Here is a 25130-nt window from a genome sequence, read left to right as displayed (position 1 = left end):
TGTTGTCTTATATCGCCGCAGCGACGTATTTTGCTTGTTTACATCGCTCTGTATCTGAATATGCATGCCTATACCAGTTTCTTTGGCGCTTCAGTGTATATAGGTGTGTTTCTGTGTACCAAGAGCATAGTGGTTGACTTGTTCAACATGGGCACATAAATATGCCTCACTTAGAGATTTATCAGCCTACTAAATTTATGTAGGCATGTTTGCATCTACCGATAACACAGCGGATGACTCGTTCACAATGTGTGCAGGATGCCACATAAACGTATATCAGCCTGTTATGTGTATACAGGTATGTCTGCGAGTACCAAGAAGAGTATAGTGGATGCCTTGTTCAACATCATTGTGTGAAATATGCCCCACATAAGGATATATCGGCCTAGTGTATACATATAGGTATGTCGCATGGTAGATGCCTTCTTCAACATGTGCACTCAAAGCTAGCTTTAGCACTGGGTATTCGAGCCACTCGTATTAATATCCCCCCCCCCCCCTCACTCTTTCAACTGCAAGTAAACGTTTCACGTCCTTAGCCGTCCTTAGCACTGCCCAAAAACGTTGATTCCTTTAAACATAGCAGTTCTTTTACAGTTTATCCCTGATCAATGTCGTTTGATTGTCTGCAGTAATTCAGTTCACACAGAAGTTCTCCACATCTCAGCAGGACCACGCCACATATAAATCCGTGACCAGGCACAACATGCTACCGCCATGTAAGTGCGCCAGACGCTAGCACCCCATTATCGATAGTACATATCAATCATCTCGACACACGATCAACTCCCTTTACAAAGATTTGAACGTAGAGGACATTTGTGTATTATGGAATAGTCGAGTCATATGGAACACCAGAGTTACTCCTCTGTTAGGATGCATTATGTTAATATAGTTAACTACTTGTGACGCATTCCATAACGTGGTCTGTACTGGTTGTGGGCTGCTTGCTAACATTTGTTTGTTCACTGTTCAAGAAAGTTTCTATTACCATTTTTGAAACTGCTGCACGCAATTTTTCATCAATTTATTTTAATAACCAAATGTGTAAGTTAGATATAGTGTAATACTTATATGTAGCCGGCCGTTGTGGACGAGCGGTTCCAGACGCTTCAGTCCAGAACCGCACGCCTGCTATGGTCGCAGGTTCGAATCCTGCCTCGGGCATGGATGTGTGAGATGTCCTTAGGTTAGTTAGGTTTAAGTAGTTCTAAGTGTAGGGGACTGATGACCTCAGATGTTAAGTTCCATAGTGCTTAGAGCCATTTGAACCATTTTGAACTTATATGTAAACAGTCTGAACTTGTGTTGCTTTAAATTATCACAGTTCACAGTTTATCAACTTACAATGATACCTTATGGACTGCTATGCCCTCTTTGATCTTCGTCTTAGTAATAGGGTATCAAGGGTAGGGCCAAAAGATCAGTCTACTAAAGCAGCACGTCAGAATTCTCAAAAAAGTTGAGATATCACCTTTGGGAATTAGGTCTCTGAGCAGTATTAAGTGGAAAAATTTGCAAAATATAAAAACACTAGCTTGTAGCTGAATGTGTAATATGTAAGTCTTGTGTTTGGACGTCTTACGTTCGATTCTACCTATGATATATTTTTCCTATTATTTAGCAATAATAAATTTATTACAAGATGGAACTGCTAAACAAATATTGAATCACATTTTAACATAAATTTAACTTTTTAAATTTTAGTTACTAAATACATGAAACTGTGAGTACTAAAAATAAATTAAAATTTGGTGCAGAAATGCGAAACATCCAGTACTAAGTAAAACATTTTTCTCTACAAACTGAACAATATGACTGATGCATAAAAATTTTTGACGTAAGAGAAAGACATTTCGTATGTCTGCTTGAAAATATAAATGTTATTTTAACTAAAAAACACGATTTAATAATTGTTAATTATGATTTCACAGGTTGATTCAAAAGGTTGCGCACTAATTGAAGCAGCTGATAAGGCAGTCGAAATGCAGCTTTGGAATAGGACCTTACGGTTTCCGAAGTGAAAACTCTGCAATGTCAGCAACAAGGACTGTCAATGCATCCACGGTCTCAGTCAGAAAAGACAGTATATTGTTTACTCAGCAATATTGTGCACACAGAAAGTAATCAAACTGGCGAACAGCGCATTTAGTACAGGTATAATATCTTCATAGAAAATTCATACTCACTCTATCAAGTACACAAGACATCGCACAGACCTCATCAGATGCAGAAATTATTGCGGCAGAAATGGTAATAGGTTAGCAAGTAACATTTGTCGTCAGATGTGGATGGAGCAGATGGATTATTTTCTGTGTGAGTATACAGTGTGAGTCACCTAACATTACCGCTGGATATATTTCGTAAACCACATCAAATACTGACGAATCGATTCCACAGACCAAACGTGAGGAAAGGGGCTAGTGTAATTGGTTAATACAAACCATACAAAAATGCACGGAAGTATGTTTTTTAACACAAACCTACGTTTTTTTAAATGGAACCCCGTTAGTTTTGTTAGCCCATCTGAACATATAAACAAATACGTAATCAGTGCCGTTTGTTGCATTGTAAAATGTTAATTACATCCGGAGACATTGTAACCTAAAGCTGACGCTTGAGAATCACTCCTCCGCTGTCCGATCGTGTGTATCGGAGAGCACCGAATTACATAGGGATTCAAAGGGAACGGTGATGGACCTCAGGTACAGAAGAGACTGGAACAGCACATTACATCCACATGCTAACACCTTTTTATTGCTCTTTTCCACTGACGCACATGTACATTACCATGAGGGGTGAGGTACACGTACACACGTGGTCTCCGTTTTCAATTACGGAGTGGAATAGAGTGTGTCCCGACATGTCAAGCCAATAGATGTTCAATGTGGTGGCCATCATTTGCTGCACACAATTGCAATCTATGGCGTAATGAATGTCGTACACGCCGCAGTACATCTGGAGTAATGTCGCCGCAGGCTGCCACAATGCGTTGTTTCATATCCTCTAGGGTTGTAGGAAGATCACGGTACACATTCTCCTTTAACGTACCCCACAGAAAGAAGTCCAGAGGTGTAAGATCAGAAGAACGGGCAGGCCAATTCATGCGTCCTCCACGTCATGGTAATGTACATGTGCGTGAGTGAAAAAGACCAATAAAAAGGTGTTAGCATGTGGACGTAATGTGCTGTTCCAGTCTCTTCTGTACCTAAGGTCCATCACCGTTCCCTTTGGATCCCTACGTAATTCGGTGCTCTCCGATACACACGATCGAACAGCGGAGGAGTGGTACTCAAGCGTCAGCTTTAGGTTACAATATCTCCGGATGTAATTAACACTTTACAATGCAACAAACGGCACTGATTACGTATTTGTTTATATGTTCAGATGTGCTAACAAAACTAACGTGGTTCCATTTAAAAAAACGTAGGTTTGTGTTAAAAAACATACTTCCGTGCATTTTTGTATGGTTTGTATTAAACAATTACACTAGCCCCTCTCCTCACGTTCGGTCTGTGGAATCGGTTCGTCAGTATTTGATGTGGTTTACGAAATATATCCAGCGGTAATGTTAGGTGACTCACCCTGTATAACGTACTCGGTACCACATATCCCAGATGAAGGGTCAGAAGGGAGGTCCAGGGAAGTCCAAACGTATGGCCAGTTCGCTCCCTTCATCTGACGCTTCTTTTTTTCTTTTTCTGTGTGGGCGCATATCAAAAGTTCCGTGTAAAAGTGCTTGTCGGCAGGAGACAAGCAGCGTCTGACGAGGTTCGTGCCATCCCTGATGTACTAGTGGAAGGCGGCAGAATTTTTTATGAAGATGTTATGCTGTTGTAGACTGTGGTGGTCGTCTTCAACATCTTCTGTCATGTACAACATTATTGACTGAACAGCACCCTATCTTCGATGAACTAAAAGGGGCGGCTCCGGCCGCGGTGGTCTCGCGGTTAAGGCGCTCAGTCCGGAACCGCGCGACTGCTACGGTCGCAGGTTCGAATCCTGCTCGGGCATGGATGTGTGTGATGTCCTTAGGTTAGTTAGGTTTAAGTAGTTCTAAGTTCTAGGGGACTGATGTCCACAGATGTTAAGTCCCATAGTGCTCAGAGCCATTTATTTTGCACCAAAGTTGTTGTATTTCGACTTCTCTCTGAGCTCCTTCAGTCAGTGCGCAGCTTTTTTATCACTCTGTGATAAGTTAATTAACAATTAATCAATCGTTAAACATGTAAATCAATAATATTGTTCAGTCTCTAGAAAAAAAAAATTTCTGTTTATCTTTCACAATTTTGTAGCAAATTTTTATTTTCTTTTATTACTCACACTTTCCTATAATTAGTAATTCAAGTTAGAAAGATGACATTTCTGTTAAAAATTTACGATTTAATATTTAAACAATGAAAAATCCACAACGGAATAATGACAGATTAAGGAAAGGGTAGTTGCTACTCACCATATACACTCCTGGAAATTGAAATAAGAACACCGTGAATTCATTGTCCCAGGAAGGGGAAACTTTATTGACACATTCCTGGGGTCAGATACATCACATGATCACACTGACAGAACCACAGGCACATAGACACAGGCAACAGAGCATGCACAATGTCGGCACTAGTACAGTGTATATCCACCTTTCGCAGCAATGCAGGCTGCTATTCTCCCATGGAGACGATCGTAGAGATGCTGGATGTAGTCCTGTGGAACGGCTTGCCATGCCATTTCCACCTGGCGCCTCAGTTGGACCAGCGTTCGTGCTGGACGTGCAAACCGCGTGAGACGACGCTTCATCCAGTCCCAAACATGCTCAATGGGGAACAGATCCGGAGATATTGCTGGCCAGGGTAGTTGACTTACACCTTCTAGAGCACGTTGGGTGGCACGGGATACATGCGGACGTGCATTGTCCTGTTGGAACAGCAAGTTCCCTTGCCGGTCTAGGAATGGTAGAACGATGGGTTCGATGACGGTTTGGATGTACCGTGCACTATTCAGTGTCCCCTCGACGATCACCAGTGGTGTACGGCCAGTGTAGGAGATCGCTCCCCACACCATGATGCCGGGTGTTGGCCCTGTGTGCCTCGGTCGTATGCAGTCCTGATTGTGGCGCTCACCTGCACGGCGCCAAACACGCATACGACCATCATTGGCACCAAGGCAGAAGCGACTCTCATCGCTGAAGACGACACGTCTCCATTCGTCCCTCCATTCACGCCTGTCGCGACACCACTGGAGGCGGGCTGCACGATGTTGGGGCGTGAGCGGAAGACAGCCTAACGGTGTGCGGGACCGTAGCCCAGCTTCATGGAGACGGTTGTGAATGGTCCTCGCCGATACCCCAGGAGCAACAGTGTCCCTAATTTGCTGGGAAATGGCGGTGCGGTCCCCCACGGCACTGCGTAGGATATTACGGTCTTGGCGTGCATCCGTGCGTCGCTGCGGTCCGGTCCCAGGTCGACGGGCACGTGCACCTTCCGCCGACCACTGGCGACAACATCGATGTACTGTGGAGACCTCACGCCCCACGTGTTGAGCAATTCGGCGGTACGTCCACCCGGCCTCCCGCATGCCCACTATACGCCCTCGCTCAAAGTCCGTCAACTGCACATACGGTTCACGTCCACGCTGTCGCGGCATGCTACCAGTGTTAAAGACTGCGATGGAGCTCCGTATGCCACGGAAAACTGGCTGACACTGACGGCGGCGGTGCACAAATGCTGCGCAGCTAGCGCCATTCGACGGCCAACACCGCGGTTCCTGGTGTGTCCGCTGTGCCGTGCGTGTGATCATTGCTTGTACAGCCCTCTCGCAGTGTCCGGAGCAAGTATAGTGGGTCTGACACACCGGAGTCAATGTGTTCTTTTTTCCATTTCCAGGAGTGTAGTAGAGACTCTAAGTCGCAGATAGGCACAACAAAAGGCGGTCAGTAAGTAAGCTTTTAGCCAAAAAGGCCTTCATCAGCATTAGACAACATACACACACACACACACACACACACACACACACACACACACACACACACACAAACGTGAATACAATCTCTGGCTGCTGTGGCCAGCTGGGCTCGCCAGTCAGAGACTATGGTCATGAGTTTGTGAGCAACGTTTGCATGACTTTGTGTGTGCATGATGAAGGCATTTTTGGCCAAGACCTTACTTACTGACAATCTTTTCATTGTGCTTATTTGCAACTCAGCATCTCCGCTATATGATTTAATATTTGTCATTTAACGTTCCCATTTGATAATACAAACAGAGTGATTGAGCTGCCCCTACCCAAGTGTTTTATGGAACATAAACACCTTTAAATACCACGTGCCAGATTTTAATATTCTCTTGGTCACTACATACGAACTATTAATCCCACAGAAAAAAATGAGCAGATTATTTTTGTAGTAAATTTAATGTAGTTCAATTGTTTACTGGGATATGTTTTCCCTAGACGTCACAGTTTTCAAATTGTTCAAGAAAAATGTACAAAAGTGGCCTTCAAATGCGTTTTTTTTTCAATAATTCGAAAACAGTGGCCCCATTGAAAACAGAGAACAGTACAAAATTTAGCTACACTGAATTTCCTACAAAAATGTGCTGTTCATTTTCACTGTAAGACTAACAGTTTGGACATATCAAACGAGAGAATTCGAAAATCTCATGCAAGGTTTTTGAAGGCGTTGTGGATCGCATAAAACCTAAATTAATAAATAAAAGTAAAAGTTAATTTCTACTAGGGCTAAAGACCTCCGAACACAATGACTAGATGCTACACATTCACCTGTTGGAAATTCTTTAATCTTTTTTCGAGAATTGTGTCGTACTGCTTCAGGAAATCGAACTGATATCCAGGCAGTGACCTTCAAATGGTGTAAGTGAGAAGAAAAGTGTGGGAGACTGAGTCCGTGAGGTGCGCCTGGCCTGTGTTGCAGACGCGGCGCCCGTGCTCGTGTCGACGTTCCGCAGTGCCGTGGTGCGCCCCGGCGATGCCTGGTCGGCGCAGTGCGAGGCGGCCGGCTCTCCGCTGCCCTCCGTGTCGTGGCTGTTCGACAGCCGTCCGCTCACCTCAGAGGACCACGTACAGGTGCGTGTGAATGCCTAACACAGGGAGGACCGGCGCGAGACGGCGTGACCCAGCACAGAAAATATCCTCTTGTTATCTAATGAGGCAGCATACAGCGCCGATTGGCGCGGCCTGGGGTTTACCTGCGAGCTGGAATGAATGAGACATTCTTTCGACATAAAAGTTATCTGGGTACGGTACTTCGTCATGGCGTATAAAACTACAGCTGCTGGAGAAAAAAACCAACGTTTCAGTAACGGTTGCAGCGGCTTTCTTCTGGGTCTACTGGTCAACAGTAGACCCAGAAGAAGGCCGCTAAAACCGTGGCCGAAACGTTAGTATTTTTCTCCAGCAGCAGTTGTTTTATATATTATGACGTGGTACCATACCCAGAAAATTTTTATGTCCACAGACTCTGGCAGTAGAATCCTACGCAATTATATAGTCTGATTTAAAGCAGTTGTCACTTGACGTTTGCGCTGCGAAGTTGCGGCGTTGTCACGTCAAGCACTGGCTGGAGGCAGCCGCCTCAGCGCATCGCTACCCCAAGCGATAGAAAATCGTTTTAAAGCCTGTATCTTCTACAAAAAGTAAGTAAAAAATTTCAAACCCACATATTATGTATACCTCTACAGTGTCTCTCAACCTGTCAAATATCTGTTCTTAATTTTAATTAGGACAAGAGTTACGTTGATTTGTTTGAAACCATTTAAATTCTCGGTTTCGCAGACAGCTTCTAACTTATCACGTCATTACTGAAAAACTATTGGTGTCACAGCAAAATATTTTTTTCCATTCATTACCAAAATAATGCACTCGGCAAAGAATCCTTAAAAACTTTCGTAGTGCATTACGTTTCCTGTACAGAAATTTCTGAAAACAGCGTTTTAAGCAACACTATCAGTACTGAACTCGAAGCAAGTATGACGTTTAAAATATCTATCTCCTATAAATATTATGTAAATTTTTTTAAATTTACGTACAGTATCGGTCTCAGTGGCATATCAAATATCTTCTCTTAATTTTAATTAAGGCCGTTGTTACATTAACTATTGAAGTGTGAAACACGTATGTTGTGTGGCGGCGATGGCGAGGCATTGCAGAGTCTCTGACCAGAGAGCTTTTTATCGTGGCTAGTCTGCGCTTGACCGCGCGAGAGTTGCGAGCGGTACTCTGTCAGTAGTAGTCGTACAGTACAGTTGCGAGCAGTAGTCAGTGGGCAGTCTGTGAGCAGGGCAGTCTGTAGGTAGCAGTAGGCCAGAGTAGTCGGTCCGCAGTAGTAGTCAAGTACAGTTGTGTGTGAGGAGTCGGCGGGCGTCCACATGGCACTCTGGTCAAGATTCAGGATGAGGTATATTATTTTTAAATGCGCTCAGCTAATAATGTAAATTAACTGTAACTAATTTGTGCAACAATCGCCCCAATAATAATTTTGATTTCAAAGCAATATTTTTAACAAAAGAACTACTTAATTGAACGAACGATTTCCATCCATTTCCTTTAAAGAAAAGTTTCAGTTAAATTTCAAAAAAAAAAAAAAAAATGCGTCAGACACTAAAGCCGATGATCAGGTAAAAATACTGACTGAAAAATATGATGAATTGGCCAGTCGTATTGATGTTATCGAAAATACTAATGACAATAAGTCAGACGATACTTCACCGGTTTCATTTAATCAAACACCTGAATTTCAAAATTTACAGCAGACAATTAATGAGATCGATTCGTCTAATAACACGTTCCGTAGAAAATTATCGAGTTTACAACAAGAAGTAACAGAGATGAAAAGTATTTCAGTTAATAACACATCACAGCAGACGCCACTTTGCGAACATTTGTCAGACTCGCGCAACGCGTATAATTTGAGTAATCTACAGAGAGTACGGGACTTAGATTCCGAACAACCACTGTTCAATAGATTCTCTTACAATCCTGAACCTGTTCCATCACACAGAGACGATAATTTTGATTACAAACATTTTCTGTCAGTGAGAAAGTTTAAAGTGTTTAAAAACGACAGAACACAGATTCACCCACTGGATTGGATACAACAGTTTAGCTTTGCTTTTCCACCGACTTGGCCTGTAACACACAAACTTGAATTTATTTGCAGTTTTTTGGAATGCGAACCGGCAACTCGTATGAGACCGATCGCGAGGCAATGCTATTCAGTAGAAGAGTTTCAGAATGCTTTTCTGTCAGCGTATTGGTCGAAGACGACACAGCGTGGAATTAAAGATCAGTTAATTAGTTTGCCAAAGTACGAGAACTCAAATTTTCCCAGTGTGACGCAATTTTTTGAGCATATGGTCCAACAAAACCAGTACTTAAGTGAACCGTACAGTGAATCTGCACTTATTCAATTATGCATCTCTAAATTACCACGGTCATTAAGAGTGTCACTTCTGACGGGTCAACAAAAAGAAAATATTTCGGCGTTCAGGGATCTGTTGCAGCTTTTAGAAGTGCAGCAATCTGATTATTCTTCTGTAAACAAAAACTTTTCGTATAATAACCAAGGTCAACAAACTTACAGTAATTATGATCAGGGACGTAATTTCAATAGGAAAAGTAACAGACGCTTTAGGAACGACAACTACCAGAACTTAAATTACAGACAAAATTCTGATTATCAATATCGTCAAAATTTTCAGCAACAGGAAGCACATTTTGGTAACAATAGACGTTTTCCACTACAACAGCATGAAAGTCAGCCGGTTAGCATACCTAACCAACAATGTAGTGCACAAGGTCAACCTAACTTTAATGTTTCGCTGTGTGGACATATAGTCCCTGATACAACAAATAGTAACGCACGGCAGCAAGGAAACAACTACGTACAGAGAAGACAGTATTTCAATTCCTATCGCAATACACCGTATAGGAATGACTATTACGACAGACGTAAAAATAATGAGAACAATTTTCAGCGTACATCTAACAACAGTCGGACATACCAACAGCAAAATTATACACAAGAACCTATTCTCATGAATGAACCCGACAGTAGGTATCATCGAGAGCGTAACACGTCTGGAAGAAGTAATAGGACAGTTCAAATAGTTGAAATGCCACAACATCCTCCTAATAATAATAACACGTCAGATAGAATCTGACTAGATACTGTACAGGACGCATCTTCCAATAATTCAAGCACTACTTTAGACACGCAAAATGTTGTTCACGAAAATGTAATCACTTTTGACGATATCAGAGACACTCTCTTGCAGGAAAGACCATTTGTTCAGAAAACTATTTCACATCCTGTCATCGAAATTAAAATTGGTTCATCGAAATTTTCAGCAGTAATTGATTCCGGATCACCTATATCAGTAATAAATGAGGAGACTTTCAACGAGTGCAACAAAGAGAATACGTATCCTACATTACCATTAGGCAAAATGAAAGTAAAAGGAGCAGTATCGAGTAAAGGTGTAGACGTTAAATTACAGACGCATTTATCATTCTGTATTGGAGGTCATACTTTCCACTCAAATTTTTGGATTGTTCCTTTATTGACAACAGACGTAATTTTAGGTACTAATTTTCTGGTACAACACGATGCAGTGGTTGATTTTCAGAATTCGTATTTAATGTTGAAGGATGAAAATATACAATTTGCTATAGAATTTCAGCACTCACTATCTGCGGAAGAGCAAACAATTAATCGCACAGAGCTCATTTCCGTGTCACGTAACATAGACTGTAATCCGACATTGTTCACGGATACGTATGTACACAACTATAACACTCCAGACGAAGCTGACTACGACGTAATACAGATGATTTCTGATAAGGTTAAAGAGAGCAGTGCAAATACAGACGACGAACGCACGCAGCTACATGAAATTCTTTTACAGCAAGCTCCAGTTTTCGACAACATTCCTGGTACTATGTCCGGCTTTATGTATGAATTTCAAGTGAAACAGCACGACACATTTAAAGCAAAGCATTATCCCATTCAATATATTCACAGAGAACAGGTTAAAAAAGAATTGCAGGATATGCTTGACCAAGGAATTATTGAACCGGCAGTTAGTCCGTACATAAACCCGCTGCATATTGTTAAGAAAAAAGATGGCTCACTTCGCCTTGTACTTGATTCACGTCACATTAATGACATTATTATTAATGAAACAGATCGACCACAGACACTAGAGGAACTTTTACAGAAATTTCATGGTACTGCTATTTATTCTACACTACATTTGAAATCGGGATTTTGGCAAATTCAACATCATCCGAATTGCAGAAAATACACAGCATTTCTTTGTTTTGGCGACTGTTATCAATTTTGTAAATTGCCATTCGGGTTAAGTATTTCTTCTGCAGCTTTTATTCGCGGTTTGAACACAATACTTCCGGCAGAACTTAAAGACAGAATTACGACGTACGTAGACGATATTCTTATCGCAGAAGCTAACTGGTCTGAACACAATATGATTCTAAAACGACTGTTACAAACTTTTCATGCACAAGGACTCACCGTTAACCTCAGTAAATCGCATTTTGGTAAAACTTCTATAAAATTTCTTGGACACGTAATTTCAGCAGAAGGCATTGCACCTGATCCGGAAAAACTTCAAGCTCTACGTGACATTACTATTCCTACAACGAAGAAGCAATTACGCAGTTTTTTGGGTTTAATTAATTTTTTTCTTAAATTTATTCATCACTCCGCTTTAGACACAACCAGATTATGCCAATTAACAAGTAAAAACAGTATTTGGTCTTGGGATAAGCAAGCACATTCTGAATTCATGAACCTGAAACATACTTTGTTGAATGCACCACTTTTATCGCACCCAGATCTTACTAGAAATTTTTCCATTGCCACCGACAGTTCCAACACCGCTTTAGGCGTACACATTTTCCAGGAAATAAAAGAAGATGGCTCTACAGTAATTAAAAACATCGCATTTGCAAGCCGCATTCTGTCACCTGCTGAACGAAATTATTCCGTTACAGAATTGGAAACATTATGTGTTGTATGGGATTTTACGAGATTTCGGCACTTTCTTTATGGCAGACACACCACCGTTTACACAGACCACAGAGCGATACAGTTTTTACTTTCGGCTAAATTCACTCACGACAGATTAAGCAGATGGAAACTTTATTTGCAGGAATTTAATTTTACAATAGTTCACATTCCCGGCACACAAAATGTTATAGCAGACGCACTATCGCGTTCTCTGAGCAACAATCAGCAAGACGTAGCAACCAACTTCTGCAAAGCAAATTTCAGAGTCATGTACATTCAACAAGTTGCATTTGAAAATTTTATTTCGTCGTCATTACAGGACATAGCACAAGAACAAAATAAAGACAACGTGTTGAAAGAAATTAAACACCTTTGGCAAGATAGGAATAATGTTACGATTAGAAACCATTACACTGTACGCAATGACATTCTGTTTCGTCGCTCTCATCCTGACCGCAGCAACTGGTTATTATGCATTCCTGACGAACTGGTTAACAAATTAATCTGGTACACTCATTTAAGTTACGCACATTATGGAGCACGAAAATGTTTTCTTATACTGAGACAGAACTGTTTTTTTACCAACATGGAGAAACGTTTACGACGAGTTTTAGCGTCACGTAAAATTTGCCAGAAAGCTAATTCAGACACCACTTCAGATATTCCTCCATTATATCCCATTATACCTGTTAAATTAAGACATATGGCCGCAGTAGACATTTTTGGTCCAATTCCGAGAACTAACAGAGGTTTTTGCTACATATTTGTCGCTGTTGAGCTCACTTCAAAATTTGTTACTTTCACTCCGTTACGCAAAGCTACTGCTAAAGCTGTTTCGAAAGCATTTGTAAAACATTTTCTATTTCATGTAGGGCATGTGATGAAAGTAATTTCTGACAATGGATCACAATTTCGTTCTGCTACATGGACACGTATGTTACGAGCTAGAAACATTTCTCCGATTTATATATCCAAGTACCATGCTTCTTCGAACCCCTGTGAAAGATTAATGAAAGAAATTGGTAAACTGTGTAGAATATACTGCCACAAAAGACATATTGATTGGGATACACACATATTCTCATTCCAAGATGTAATTAATTCCATTCCAAATGAATCCACTATGCTATCTCCGTCTGTTATACTGAAAAACGTTGAACCACCAAACAAAATTAAAGAGTTAGTAAACTTCCCTACCTGTCGTCGACTGCGTCACCATGAAATAATTAACATTGCGCTGAACAACATCAAACGTGCCGCAGAGCGCCGGAGAAGACAGCAAAAACAGGTTTGTAGACGCCGAGACTTTCACATTGGACAGAAGATATTAGTACGTACACACTATTTATCCAGCAAATTAAAAGGTAAGTGCAGTAAATTTGAACTTCTATACGCAGGTCCATATCGGATTCGCAGCATTCCTCATCCCAATGTGGTACACGTCGAAACTTTGAGAACCAGAAAATCGAAAGGCAGCCACCATTGGTCAAATATTAAACCGTTTATTGAATGAAACCACTTTATGATGTAACATGCTATAATGCCATTTACTAATCTTTATGACCACTTATGCAATTATATTCACATGACTAATTACTCATGATTATCGTATTTTTTCTTGGCAAGTGCCCGGCAAGGTAAGGTTAGCAGGTCGCTCTTCTTGTCGTAACACATCAGACCGTGCACATTTTCCATTTTTTTGTGTGTATCATTGTATTCCAGTTTTGTTTGTATGCACTGTGAAACAGTTAAGATATAACACACACCAGTTGACTTTGACATTTTTGTTGCCCTATGACATCTCAAGATCGTGACTGTTTCACATTTTTGCTGCTGCATTGTGATATTCTCTGTACATTTTGCCTTTGAACACTGTCTATGCTTTTGACATATTACGTTTTCTGTCATGTTATGCTGTATGGTTAATTATGTCACCATACACCAGTCATTATTTAGTGGGTATATGATTTAAATGCAAGACATTAATCTTTGTTCATCAATTTCAGAAAGAAATGATGCGTGTAAGAAATAAATTCAACAGAAATGGGAATTTCACCTACGAAATAAACGAAAGAAGATGCAATAACTTTATGAGGAAGAGTAAATGGATCAGGATTAACAAGCATTAACAAGAATATACTATACTCATCGTAGAATAGCAGTCTTAACTAATTTTTCTTTCAGAATACAAGGTGATTGATGCAGGCTGTCAGACAGAACTACACATCTTAGTTTTAGTGATGAAATATGCTAGAGATAAGGAATAGTTGTATAATGAGTGATTTTTTGCAGATGATAATGAATGCTGATGAATAATGATGAAGAATATGCTACTATGAATAATGAAGTTTTTCTTTACAGGTGATGATGATAATGGAGTTTTGATGATATGGATAATGAAGTTTTCCTTGCAGATGAGGATAATGTTGAAGTTATATTTAGGTTATGTAGTTATTTAAGTATTTGTTGCAGTTCTTTTTGACAGCAGGTGTTATATTGCACAGTATAATGACTGAAGGTTTTGGAAAGGACAGCTATGGAACACATTTTTTATACACATTTCACTACCTGTTAATTCGAAGTTCACTACTTTTCAGCATAAAATGCATTTCTCTTTTCAGCTTAATAATCCATTTTTATATTTTTTGCAGGAGAAACTATTTATGGGATTAATGTGCTATAAGCAGTTGTTCATTAAATCTATGAATGTGGTTACATATACTCTACTTGTTTCATAATCTTGCCACAGCTGACATATGACGGATGATGTTACACATTTTCATTTATACCAACAAACCAGAAACAAATTTTTTTTTCTTGCTTTCCCCTATAATTACCCGACGCAATGCATTGCTAACAAAAAATTTATTAACAGACCCAAATAATGATACCAGTTTAAGAGAGTTCTGAGTAATGCTGATCAGCAATGAATAATATGTCACTTGGAAAATGATTAATTAATTATGCTATGCTTTGTAATTGGAAAAGAATGCGATTGTTTAATAATGCTTTGTAATTAGGAAAAAGCTAATGCTTCTTACTATATTGAAATGACAAATGATTAATTATGCTTTGTAACTGGAAAAGAATGTGATTGTTTGATAATGTTTTGTAATTAGGAGAAGGCTAATGATTATTACTATATTGGAATGACAAATGATTAATTAATTATGCTATGCTTTGTAATTGGAAAAGAATGCGATTGTTTAATAATACTTTGTAATTAGAAGAAGGCTAATGATTCTTAATTATGCTTTGTAACTGGAAAAGAATGTGATTGTTTAATAATGCTTTGTAATTAGGAGAAGGAAATGACAAATGATTAATTATGCTTTGTAACTGGAAAAGAATGAGATTACTATTGGAATGACAAATGATTAATTAACTATGCTATACTTTGTAACTGGAAAAGAAGGCGGTTATTTAATAATGCTTTGTAACTAGGAAAAGAAGGCTACTGATTCTATGTAAAACAATTAATGAACATTTTTCTGTAATACTACATACTTGGTACAGAAATGTTCAATAACTGGGCTATGAATGCCGCAAACTACTACTGTAATTCTCAACGAAGCCTATTATGTGACTTAATGTCCTTCACCTTATGAGCTAACTACCCTTAGTTACTGCAATATCCATTTGTCCTGTCCATCCTCATGATCATGGAGCACTATATTTGGTTTTTGCACTAATTCTACGTTGGTGTGCCTTGTAAGAGCGTGGTGTTGACACGACATGCTGTCCACCACCGTGAGCGATGAAGACGTTATTATGGTCCCACTGTTTGGTGTACCTAATGTACTGCCAAAATGAAAACATGGAATATTACTAAGACAGTTCAGTGTCTTGGCTACGCTGATAAATTCTGATGGGAAAAGAACTTCAAATTGTGTCACTTGGTGTTGTACTTCTGTGGAAAGATATGGACTTTCAGAACAGCTGTGTGCAATCTAAAGTGCTACAACCATGATGCAATCCTTCCCTTTCCTATCCTAATAGTGAAAATCATTTTTTTGCTAACATCATTTATGTTCATGGGCTATACATTTTTTTTTCGATTTGCTGAACTCCAGTGCGAGTACACTTATGTCACTTGTTGACATGATTTTTTTTTGCCATTATGTTTATTTGTTGTGAAAATGCTAAAGACATTTTTTCGATTTGTTCTGAAGTACAGTATATGTGCACTCTTGATTTTTATATTGTATATACATTTTTATTTTGATGATATGTTCTGAACTACAGTGCATGTGCACTTACGTTATGTGTTAATATGTTTTCTACTGAACTTCAGTGCCTGTGCACTTTTCTCATTTTTCAATATGATTTGTACTCATTCTGTATGTTCAATACTTCAGTGCGTATGCACTTATGTCATTTGTTACTCATTGTATATACATTTCGTCATTTGCTGATATCTTCTCAACTGCAGTGCATGTGCACTCATGTCACTTATCAACATGATTTTTTTACCATTCTGTTTATTTATTTTGAAAATGCTAAAGAATTTTTTCAGTGCGTGTGCACTTTGTTATCTGTATATACAGTTTTCTGATTTGCTACTATGTTTTGTACTCATATCTTGTCTTTGTCTGAAATGTTTTGTACTCGGTGCAGGTGCACAACATTTAATTCATGTATCTAAATATTCTGTAAATTGTAAAAGTTCATTAATTAAAGAAAAAATTTTGCCGTGCTTGGCAAGTCCAAATGACTCACCATCGCTGCCAAATTTTTGCCCCCCCAATGGAGGGTTATGAAACACGTATGTTGTGTGGCGGCAATGGCGAGGCATTGCAGAGTCTCTGACCAGAGAGCTTTTTATCGTGGCTAGTCTGCGCTTGACCGCACGAGAGTTGCGAGCGGTACTCTGTCAGTAGTAGTCGTGCAGTACAGTTGCGAGCAGTAGTCAATGGGCAGTCTGTGAGCAGGGCAGTCTGTCGGTAGCAGTAGGCCAGAGTAGTCGGTCCGCAGTAGTAGTCAAGTGCAGTTGTGTGTGAGGAGTCGGTGGGCGTCGACATGGCACTCTGGTCAAGATTCAGGATGAGGTATATTATTTTTAAATGTGCTCAGCTAATAATGTAAATTAACTGTAACTAATTTGTGCAACAATCGCCCCAATAATAATTTTGATTTCAAAGCAATATTTTTAACAAAAGAACTATTTAATTGAACGAACGATTTCCTTCCATTTCCTTTAAAGAAAAGTTTCAGTTAAATTTCAAAAAAAATATATATATTACTTGCGATGCAGTTCCTCCAAGCCGTGGCCAACAATAAGAGCAGAAATTTGACGTGCCGTTTCAATGAGGTAAGAAATTAATTATGATTTTTTGCACAGGGCCAAAGACCGACATTTCGGTCTAATTGAGTTATCATTATCACTGAGATTTTCTTATCACTGAATTGACTTTCATTTTTGTGGGGAGCTTACACTACGGACAGATTGCTAATTTTTATTTAATTGTCATTGTCATTAAATTTATTTGCTGGGAGGTTACATTAGGTTGTATTCTAGTTAACATTCAATTATTGTGTTTCAAAATTTCTCTGGGAGGTTACACTTAGCACAATGTCCATTAGCATTTAAAGTAATATCTTTTAAATTTTTGTGGAGAGGTTACAAGTGTGAGAAATTTTCGCGTCCAGAAAAGGTTTCTTCTTTAGATTGCAAATCTCGAAAACTATTACACACATTGAATAACAGCTTGGTGTATATACAAAATGAAATAGAATTAAAATTCAGTCTAACGTACCGTAAGGAGATAACAAGAGCTGGCCAAACAGTATTTCTTAGCCTCACAACAGCAATAAGAATTAATCGAAATAAATTCACAAACACAATATTATAGGCAGTAAGTACACTACTCACTAATCAAACAATGCGAAAACACCATTTAATTCAGAGTCAGAGTCAGTGGGACTATCCGTGTCGCTGCTCGTATTGATAGATATAATCAAGTCTTCGACACTTTGTTGTAAGATACCTTCATTGTTCCACGCGTCCTGTATCACTCCTTTCACGTGATACACTACCTTCTGCCAGTCTTCCTGTGTCACAATTACAACTGCCTCTTTCAAAAGGCGTTCCACTTCGGTTAATGTGAATTTCTTATTTTCTGCAGCAATATGCCGTTTAACCTGAGCCCAAATCAGCTCTATTGCGTTTAAATGGCAATGGTAACGAGACAATCTGAGCACGTTATGCCCGTATTTTTTTTGCTACTTCATCCACAATGTAAATAGGGGTCTTTGGCTTGTGTTGCGATACAAGATCTAATAATTCTGCCCTTGTCAAATTACTGTCGAACTGTACCTTATGTTTCTGTAACCAGCTAACAATGTTGTTTTTCCTCGTTGAATTGTGGGTGCTTTATCTTGTATTACTGAGTGATAAGGAGCATTATCAATCACAATTATTAAGTTCTGGAGCACACAGTCTTCAAACCATTTCACAAAAGTATTGTGGTTCATCTCTTCATGGTAATCGGTCTTATGTGAACTGAATAGCAGCAGACAATTTGGAATGAAACCTTTTAAATTTCCGGCATGTGCTACAATTATCCTTTTTCCTCTGCCGATCGGAGCTGCCATACTACCGCTGATGGTACCATCTGTCAAGCCTTTTTTAAACTGTGTCCTGCATTCACCCACGTTTCATCAAGCCAAACGATATCATCAAAATTTGTCCCCCCTAATTCTCTAAGAAAGCTGCATCGCCAGGCTGCATTATCTTGGCGTACCATTAGTAACTTTCTGCCAGAGATGGATTTATAACGGAATCCTAACATTTTCACTACTCGCATCAAAGACGATCTACTACCCTGAAACAGATCAGCCGCTGTGATGGTAGCATGTAGTTTTTTGACTGTTGGATAATCCTTCATCGAATAAAATGTGTATATCTTCTCTAGTCGCCTCTTTTTCCCAGGTGTCTCCAATCTAGATGATTCACTTGAGCCTTCTTTCGTGAATTTCTCCTTGCAGATTCTTATTACTGATCGTCCGCTAACTTGCAGAGCAGCTGCAGTGCTCTCCACCACCTTATCCAAAGGAACGAGAAGCCCTCCAGCATCCCTCTCTCTCTCTCTCTCTCAAAATACTCCCTTAAGGAATACACGTATTCACGCGCCTGACTGCGTATAACGACGCCATATCCGCCACTTTTTGGAGGTTTTCGAGGAGTGTGCAGTCTCGGCCTCCCTCTCTTGCTACTGCTTTCATCACACATCGTAAACACGCGAAGCTACAACTCACTCAAATCTCTCACCTGCACGTCTATAACGGCTCGCTGAGGACTGTGAGGACTGGCTGGCTGGCACAATGCCTCAGTCAGCTCAGCAGTGCGAAGTGGCAACGCAGTGGCAGCAGACAGCGCAGGCTGTCATTGGTTTATTGGTGGCGGGAGCCCTGGAGCCCGTTGCCTGTCAAGTGACAACTACTTTAAATCAGACTTTTTTTTATAGTAGACATTCTTTGTCCGCTTTCGGCGCGCCAGTTGACTACATGTTCTACCGACAGAATCTAGGCGCACGCTCTGCAGTCTCTCTTAAACGATTGCACAGCAAGTAATCGATAAAAAAAATTGATTTTCACGTTACTTATAGCTGTAGAAGTCAGCTTCATGGTGAAGTGCCCATCATCTCGCTAATAGTCATACTTATTGTGATATTCCCATTTAAGAAAGGTACTGCGCGAAATTCGAAAAAGTTTGCAATGAAGAATATGGTTTTGCGTTTGGTACATGTTACACCATGTGTTTCTGTGAACGCAATTTATCTAAGATACTGAATTTTTCTTTAGACTGTTTGTCTCCAGTCTCAAGAAAAAGCAACTCATATAGCGCATTCACTTCTGACCTCATAGGTGATAGACTGAAGTGTTCATAACATCCTTGATACATCCTAAAATGCTGAACGTATCGATAAAAGCTTTTGGCAAGTGATAGCATGCAAAGAGAGAATATCATGCGGTATAGTTAACATACAGAACTTTCTTATCTATAGCGATATAGCACATGCTATGGGTTTTATTTTGTTTCTTCAGTCCGGTGTTCTTTAAGAGTCTTCGAAAGCTTTCGAAAAGCGAATTTGCTAATATGAAAATAAACATGAACGTTCTTCTCTTACTTTACTGAAAGCCAAAACAGTGAGGTTTACAGCAAGCTATTGGCCTCTCTGATCGCCAATTGCTTGTTTAATATGACATTGTTTCAGAATTACGTCGCAACAGCTACTGCAAGACCAGTATCCAAATTATACTCTGGTCTGCCAAAAGAAGCACAATTAAACCGGCCAACAAGAGAAGTAGCTATTACTCATAACTGATGATGCTTCTTCAAATGACAAAATGTTAACGATTCAGACAACAATAACTCAGTAAAGCTACTGTAATTTTTGCAAAATCCTGTAACCCATCGTATTTTTAACAGTGAACGACTCGAGTGGAAACTTACCAAAGGCTTTTCTCCCTGTTCTTCATCTGAGGAATATGAAAATAATTCGCAGCAAATAATTCGCCACCTTTTGTCCTTATTCCCATTTAGAGTGAAGTGGTGATCTTCTTCACCTTCATGGTCTTTTGATGTGTCAAATATTTATTATATTTATTTATAATCTAGTTTAACTTAATAAGTAGTCTCAAGCAATTCATAAAGTAATGACTATCATGTTTTTGTAACTTTGTTACTCACATGTACACAGGCACCAAATTTTTTATTTCTAATGGAACAATGCTGCCTTTTTGCTACAGAGTACAACTCACCCAATAAACCTTTCATAATTCTGATGCTGTGAACACACTGACAACTTGGAGAACCTGGCCAACTGTTCGTCAAAGTAACTATCACTTGCAATTTAAGAGATATATGTGATAAGAAGATTCACTTTCTCACTCTATGCAGGTTGGGAAACGTGGTAGAAGTTTGCTGAACTTTTCATATGTCTAATACAACTGAGGTTAAAAAGAAAATCCTTTGGTAAGTTCCAGTCCCATCTGTTCATTATTAAAGAGACATGGGGTTACGAGAATCCCTTAACATAGCAACAGAAATCGAGATTTATTTTTGACTGAATTGTTAACCATTTCTCATTTGCAGAAGCATCATCAGTTATGAGGAATGACTGAATTTCTCTTATCGACAGGTTTAATTTTGCTTTTTTGTCAAAACACAATATAAATCTTTTGTCTGAGTTGTTAACCATTTCTCATTCGGAGAAGCATCATCAGTTATGAGGAACGGCTGCATTTCTCTAGTCGACAAGTTTAATTTTGCTTTTTTGCCAAAACACAGTATAAATTACACATACTCACCTTTCAATTGCTATTGCGACAGAATCTTGACACAAAGTGTCTTACTACGCAAGCAATGGGCGACCAGAGAGGTCAATTACCTTGCACAAAATCTCACTATGTAGGTTTGCTGTAACATAAGAGTAGAAATTTCACATCCATTTTTATACTATAAAATTCTCTTTTCACTAGCTATCAATGACTTTTTAATGACGGCAGTACTGGATTGAAAAAAAAAACTGCAGCTTCAGCATTTTCGACGTAGATAAGAAATTTTTGTATGATAATCATGTGGCAGAATATTCTCCTCATCGTATGCTATCATTCTCCAAAATCTTGTTTCGATATCTCGAACGGTTTGGGAGATAAGTGGTATGTTAAGAATATTTTGTTCTCTCACGAGTGCGGTCGGATGTGAATGCGGTACATAAATTCCAGTTTCTCGAGACTGAAGACAGATAGAGACGTCCTCCCAACTGTAAAGAAAAATTCTACATCTTTGCTAAATTTCATTCCTAGCAACATATGTTGTAATAAGCACCAAACGTAAAATAATAGAGACCCATACTTTTCATTGCAAATTTTTTCGAATTTCTCGCAGTGTCTTACTTAAATGGAAATATTACAGAAAGTATGACCATTGGTGAGAGATGGGCACTTCTCCTTGAAGCTGACATATAAACTTATATGTAACATAAAAATCACAATTGTTTGATGAATAGTTTTTGTGATATAGTATTTGACAGACTACGGAGCTAATGGAGCGCGCATGGCGTTCTACACATAATGGCACTGCTGCACGTTGACCAGCAGGCTAACCAGCGTTGTCTCTGTGCTCCAATAGGCGCATTTAGCTGCACTGGACAACACGCCGAGTCGGTATCCAGACTACCAACTTTCTTTACTTCTTACTCTAATGCGCGACAATGTCCCTCAATGTGCGATCTAATTTCAAATGTGTTCAGATGATAAGCAGGAGATTACATTAAAGGCTCGATGCAGCTAAATCACAGCGTCAGAAATAATTTCAGTGCCTAGACACAAATCGGAATCGCAGTGTTAATCGCCCAGCAGTATCAGATTGGAATCCGATCAGTAACCACGTAGGCAGGAGAAAGTAGATAGTACTTGCTTATTTCGTATATGAACACATTAAGAAGCGCAACAGGAGCTTTTGCACTCAACCAAAGGTTATCTCCCCGTTTCTGAAAGCAGCTTTTGTGACACTTTTTATAGGTTTAAGAGAAAAGTCTCAGCGCACTGTACGTGCACGCCAAGTTCTTCACAATCCTGCACGTGTTACAATATGGGAAACATCTCAAAAGAGACAAACGAGGAAGCAGAAATATCTTTAAAAAGTGTACTTAAGAGATATTCAGGAACCATTAGCATCTCCCATCACACAATAAAAATATTAAAGGAAGAGGGGGAAACACTGCTACAAGTACCTCCCACGGCTTCATCATAGCAGCAGGGATGTGGAACGAGCAGTAGAAAATTTTGTGTTTAGTTCATACTGACGAACAGATTGTCAGGGTACCGGCACAAAATATTTCCAAACGAGACATTTTCTTTAGTTTACAATGTCAGTATCGTAGAAAGCAACTGTGTCCAGTGCACTACATTTTTCACATCTATTTTATTTAGTGGCTTTTCCTACTGCCATCCCATGAGCGGACGTGTTTCGTTTTCTTTGATCCTTTGATTTATTTTTTGGGACTCTAGTGAGAAACTGTTGACTTTGAACGTCGATATTTGGACAGGTACTGGTTACACTGACATAACCTGTTAATACAGTCATTTGCGCCAACGGCCTTGCCGCAGTGTTAACGCCGGTTCCCGTCAGATCACCGAAGTTAAGCGCTGTCGATCTGGACTAGCACTTGGATGGGTGACCATCCGGCCTGCCGAGCGCTGTTGGCAAGCGGGGTGCCTCAACACTTGTGAGGCAAACTGAGAAGCCACTTGATTGAGAAGTAGCGGGTCCTGTCTCGGAAACTCACATACGGCCGGAAGAGCGATGTGCTTACCACATGCCCCTCCATAATCGCATCCGGTAACGCCTTTGGTTGAGGATGACACGGCGGCCGGTCGGTACCGTTGGGTCCGCCAGGGCCTGTGGACGGAGACTACAGTTTTTACAGTCATTTGCAGTTCCTCGTATCATTTTACGTTGCTACTGCTACGTATTTGCACTAGTTTGTCGCCATCTGGGTAATCCAGCTGCAGTGCGTTTCTGCGATTACCGATGCGCAGTGTGTTACGTTTGTTCATGTCGAGTGCCAGTCCCTCCGCCAGTCTTGCAGGTCTTCCCGCACTCTGCTACATTCTGCCGGCCGTTGTGGCCGAGCGGTTCTAGGCGCTTCAGTCTGGAACCGCGCGACCGCTACGGTCGCAGGTTCGAATCCTGCCTTGGGCATGGATGTGTGTGATTTCCTTACGTTAGTTAGGTTTAAGTAGTTCTACGTTCTAGGGGACTGATGACCTCAGATGTTAAGTCCCATAGTGCTCAGAGCCATTTGAACCATTTTTGCTACATTCTCCTGGAACTGCAGCCGTCCATCCTACAGACACCGTCATCGTCTGCGAATAGCCGCACGTAACCGCCAACGTTTTATACTAGATCATTAACATAAATTATAAATAGTGGCGGCTCTATGCCACTGCCTTGGCGTATTCGCGAAATTGCCTTCACATGTTTCGATTTCGTACCGTCGGCAAAGACGTGTCGAGTTCGATTTGCAAACAAATCATATATCCGATCACAAATCTGCTCCAATACCCGGTAAGCTCACAGTTTCTTCACTAACGACATCTATATCGAATGCCTTCCGGTAATCCAGGAACACGGCATTAAGCTGAGCACCTTTGTCTGCGGCGCCCCGCGTCTCGTGGACGAACAGAGCGACTTTAGTTACGTTGTGTGTCAATGCGTTTCCTACGAATCACTATGTCGTAAATACCTACATTTTCTCTATTTATTAACCACTTCAGAAGCATCGCCTTTAGAAAAGAGGCATTGTTATGAGAATGTGATATCAGCAAACGCATACCGGAAGCCCTAACTTCCACCATATAAATACTCTCGTCATCTTAAACTTCGTTGCTACACTTACTGTGATACCCGTACTTGACGGATCCATTTCTTGATGTAACAGAAGTCGAAAAAGTACTAGGGCACCTACTACTGGAAACCAGGAGCTCTTCTAGGAACGGTAAGATAAAATCCGGCTGGGTACGCTACCGGTAGTTAGCCAAACAGTCACACTGCACCGCCAAGTGATCGTGACTTATTGGGCATAGAACCTATGATCTCCGAGGGACTTTCCTGCACTTGAATTGGGAAGTATAAAATTATATAACTTTGTGTGGCGATACTCCGTGGAGATATTGTATGGCATGTTGCTATAAGTGCATTTAACTATGGTCTTATTTTGTTCAAGTATATAGGATAGGTCACACCATGACAACTTGAATGTTTCTCATTCTTGACGTTATGAGAAGCGTCGATTATGCATTAGAAAACTGAGTCTAAACCGTAGTAAAGTCTAACATATGTGACAGTGTGTTCACTTAGTGATCAATAAAAGGGTTAAAGCAGTGGAGGCAATTCGAAACACCTGTCTTAATTAAACAGGTAGTCTTTCCTAATACTCAGGCAGCTTTACCGGACTACAAAATAAATAAAACAATGTGGCTGTGAGAGTAGTTGCTCAATGAGTATTCAGTGATATGATTTCATTATATGATCTGTGTATTTTCAGTAGCAATTCTGCAGTGTTTTATGTTTCTTACCTCTATA

General features: G+C 40.0%; 1 pseudogene; it reads left to right on the top strand.

The window, feature by feature from the left end:
* The first annotated feature begins 23133 nt into the window (after positions 1-23133).
* LOC126472332 (5S ribosomal RNA) lies at positions 23134-23251 on the top strand (annotated as a pseudogene).
* The last annotated feature ends 1879 nt before the right edge of the window (positions 23252-25130 follow it).

The sequence above is a fragment of the Schistocerca serialis genome, chromosome 3, assembly GCF_023864345.2.
Source record: "Schistocerca serialis cubense isolate TAMUIC-IGC-003099 chromosome 3, iqSchSeri2.2, whole genome shotgun sequence".
Classification (NCBI taxonomy): Eukaryota; Metazoa; Arthropoda; class Insecta; order Orthoptera; family Acrididae; genus Schistocerca; species Schistocerca serialis.
This window is presented reverse-complemented; position numbering and strand designations above follow the sequence as displayed.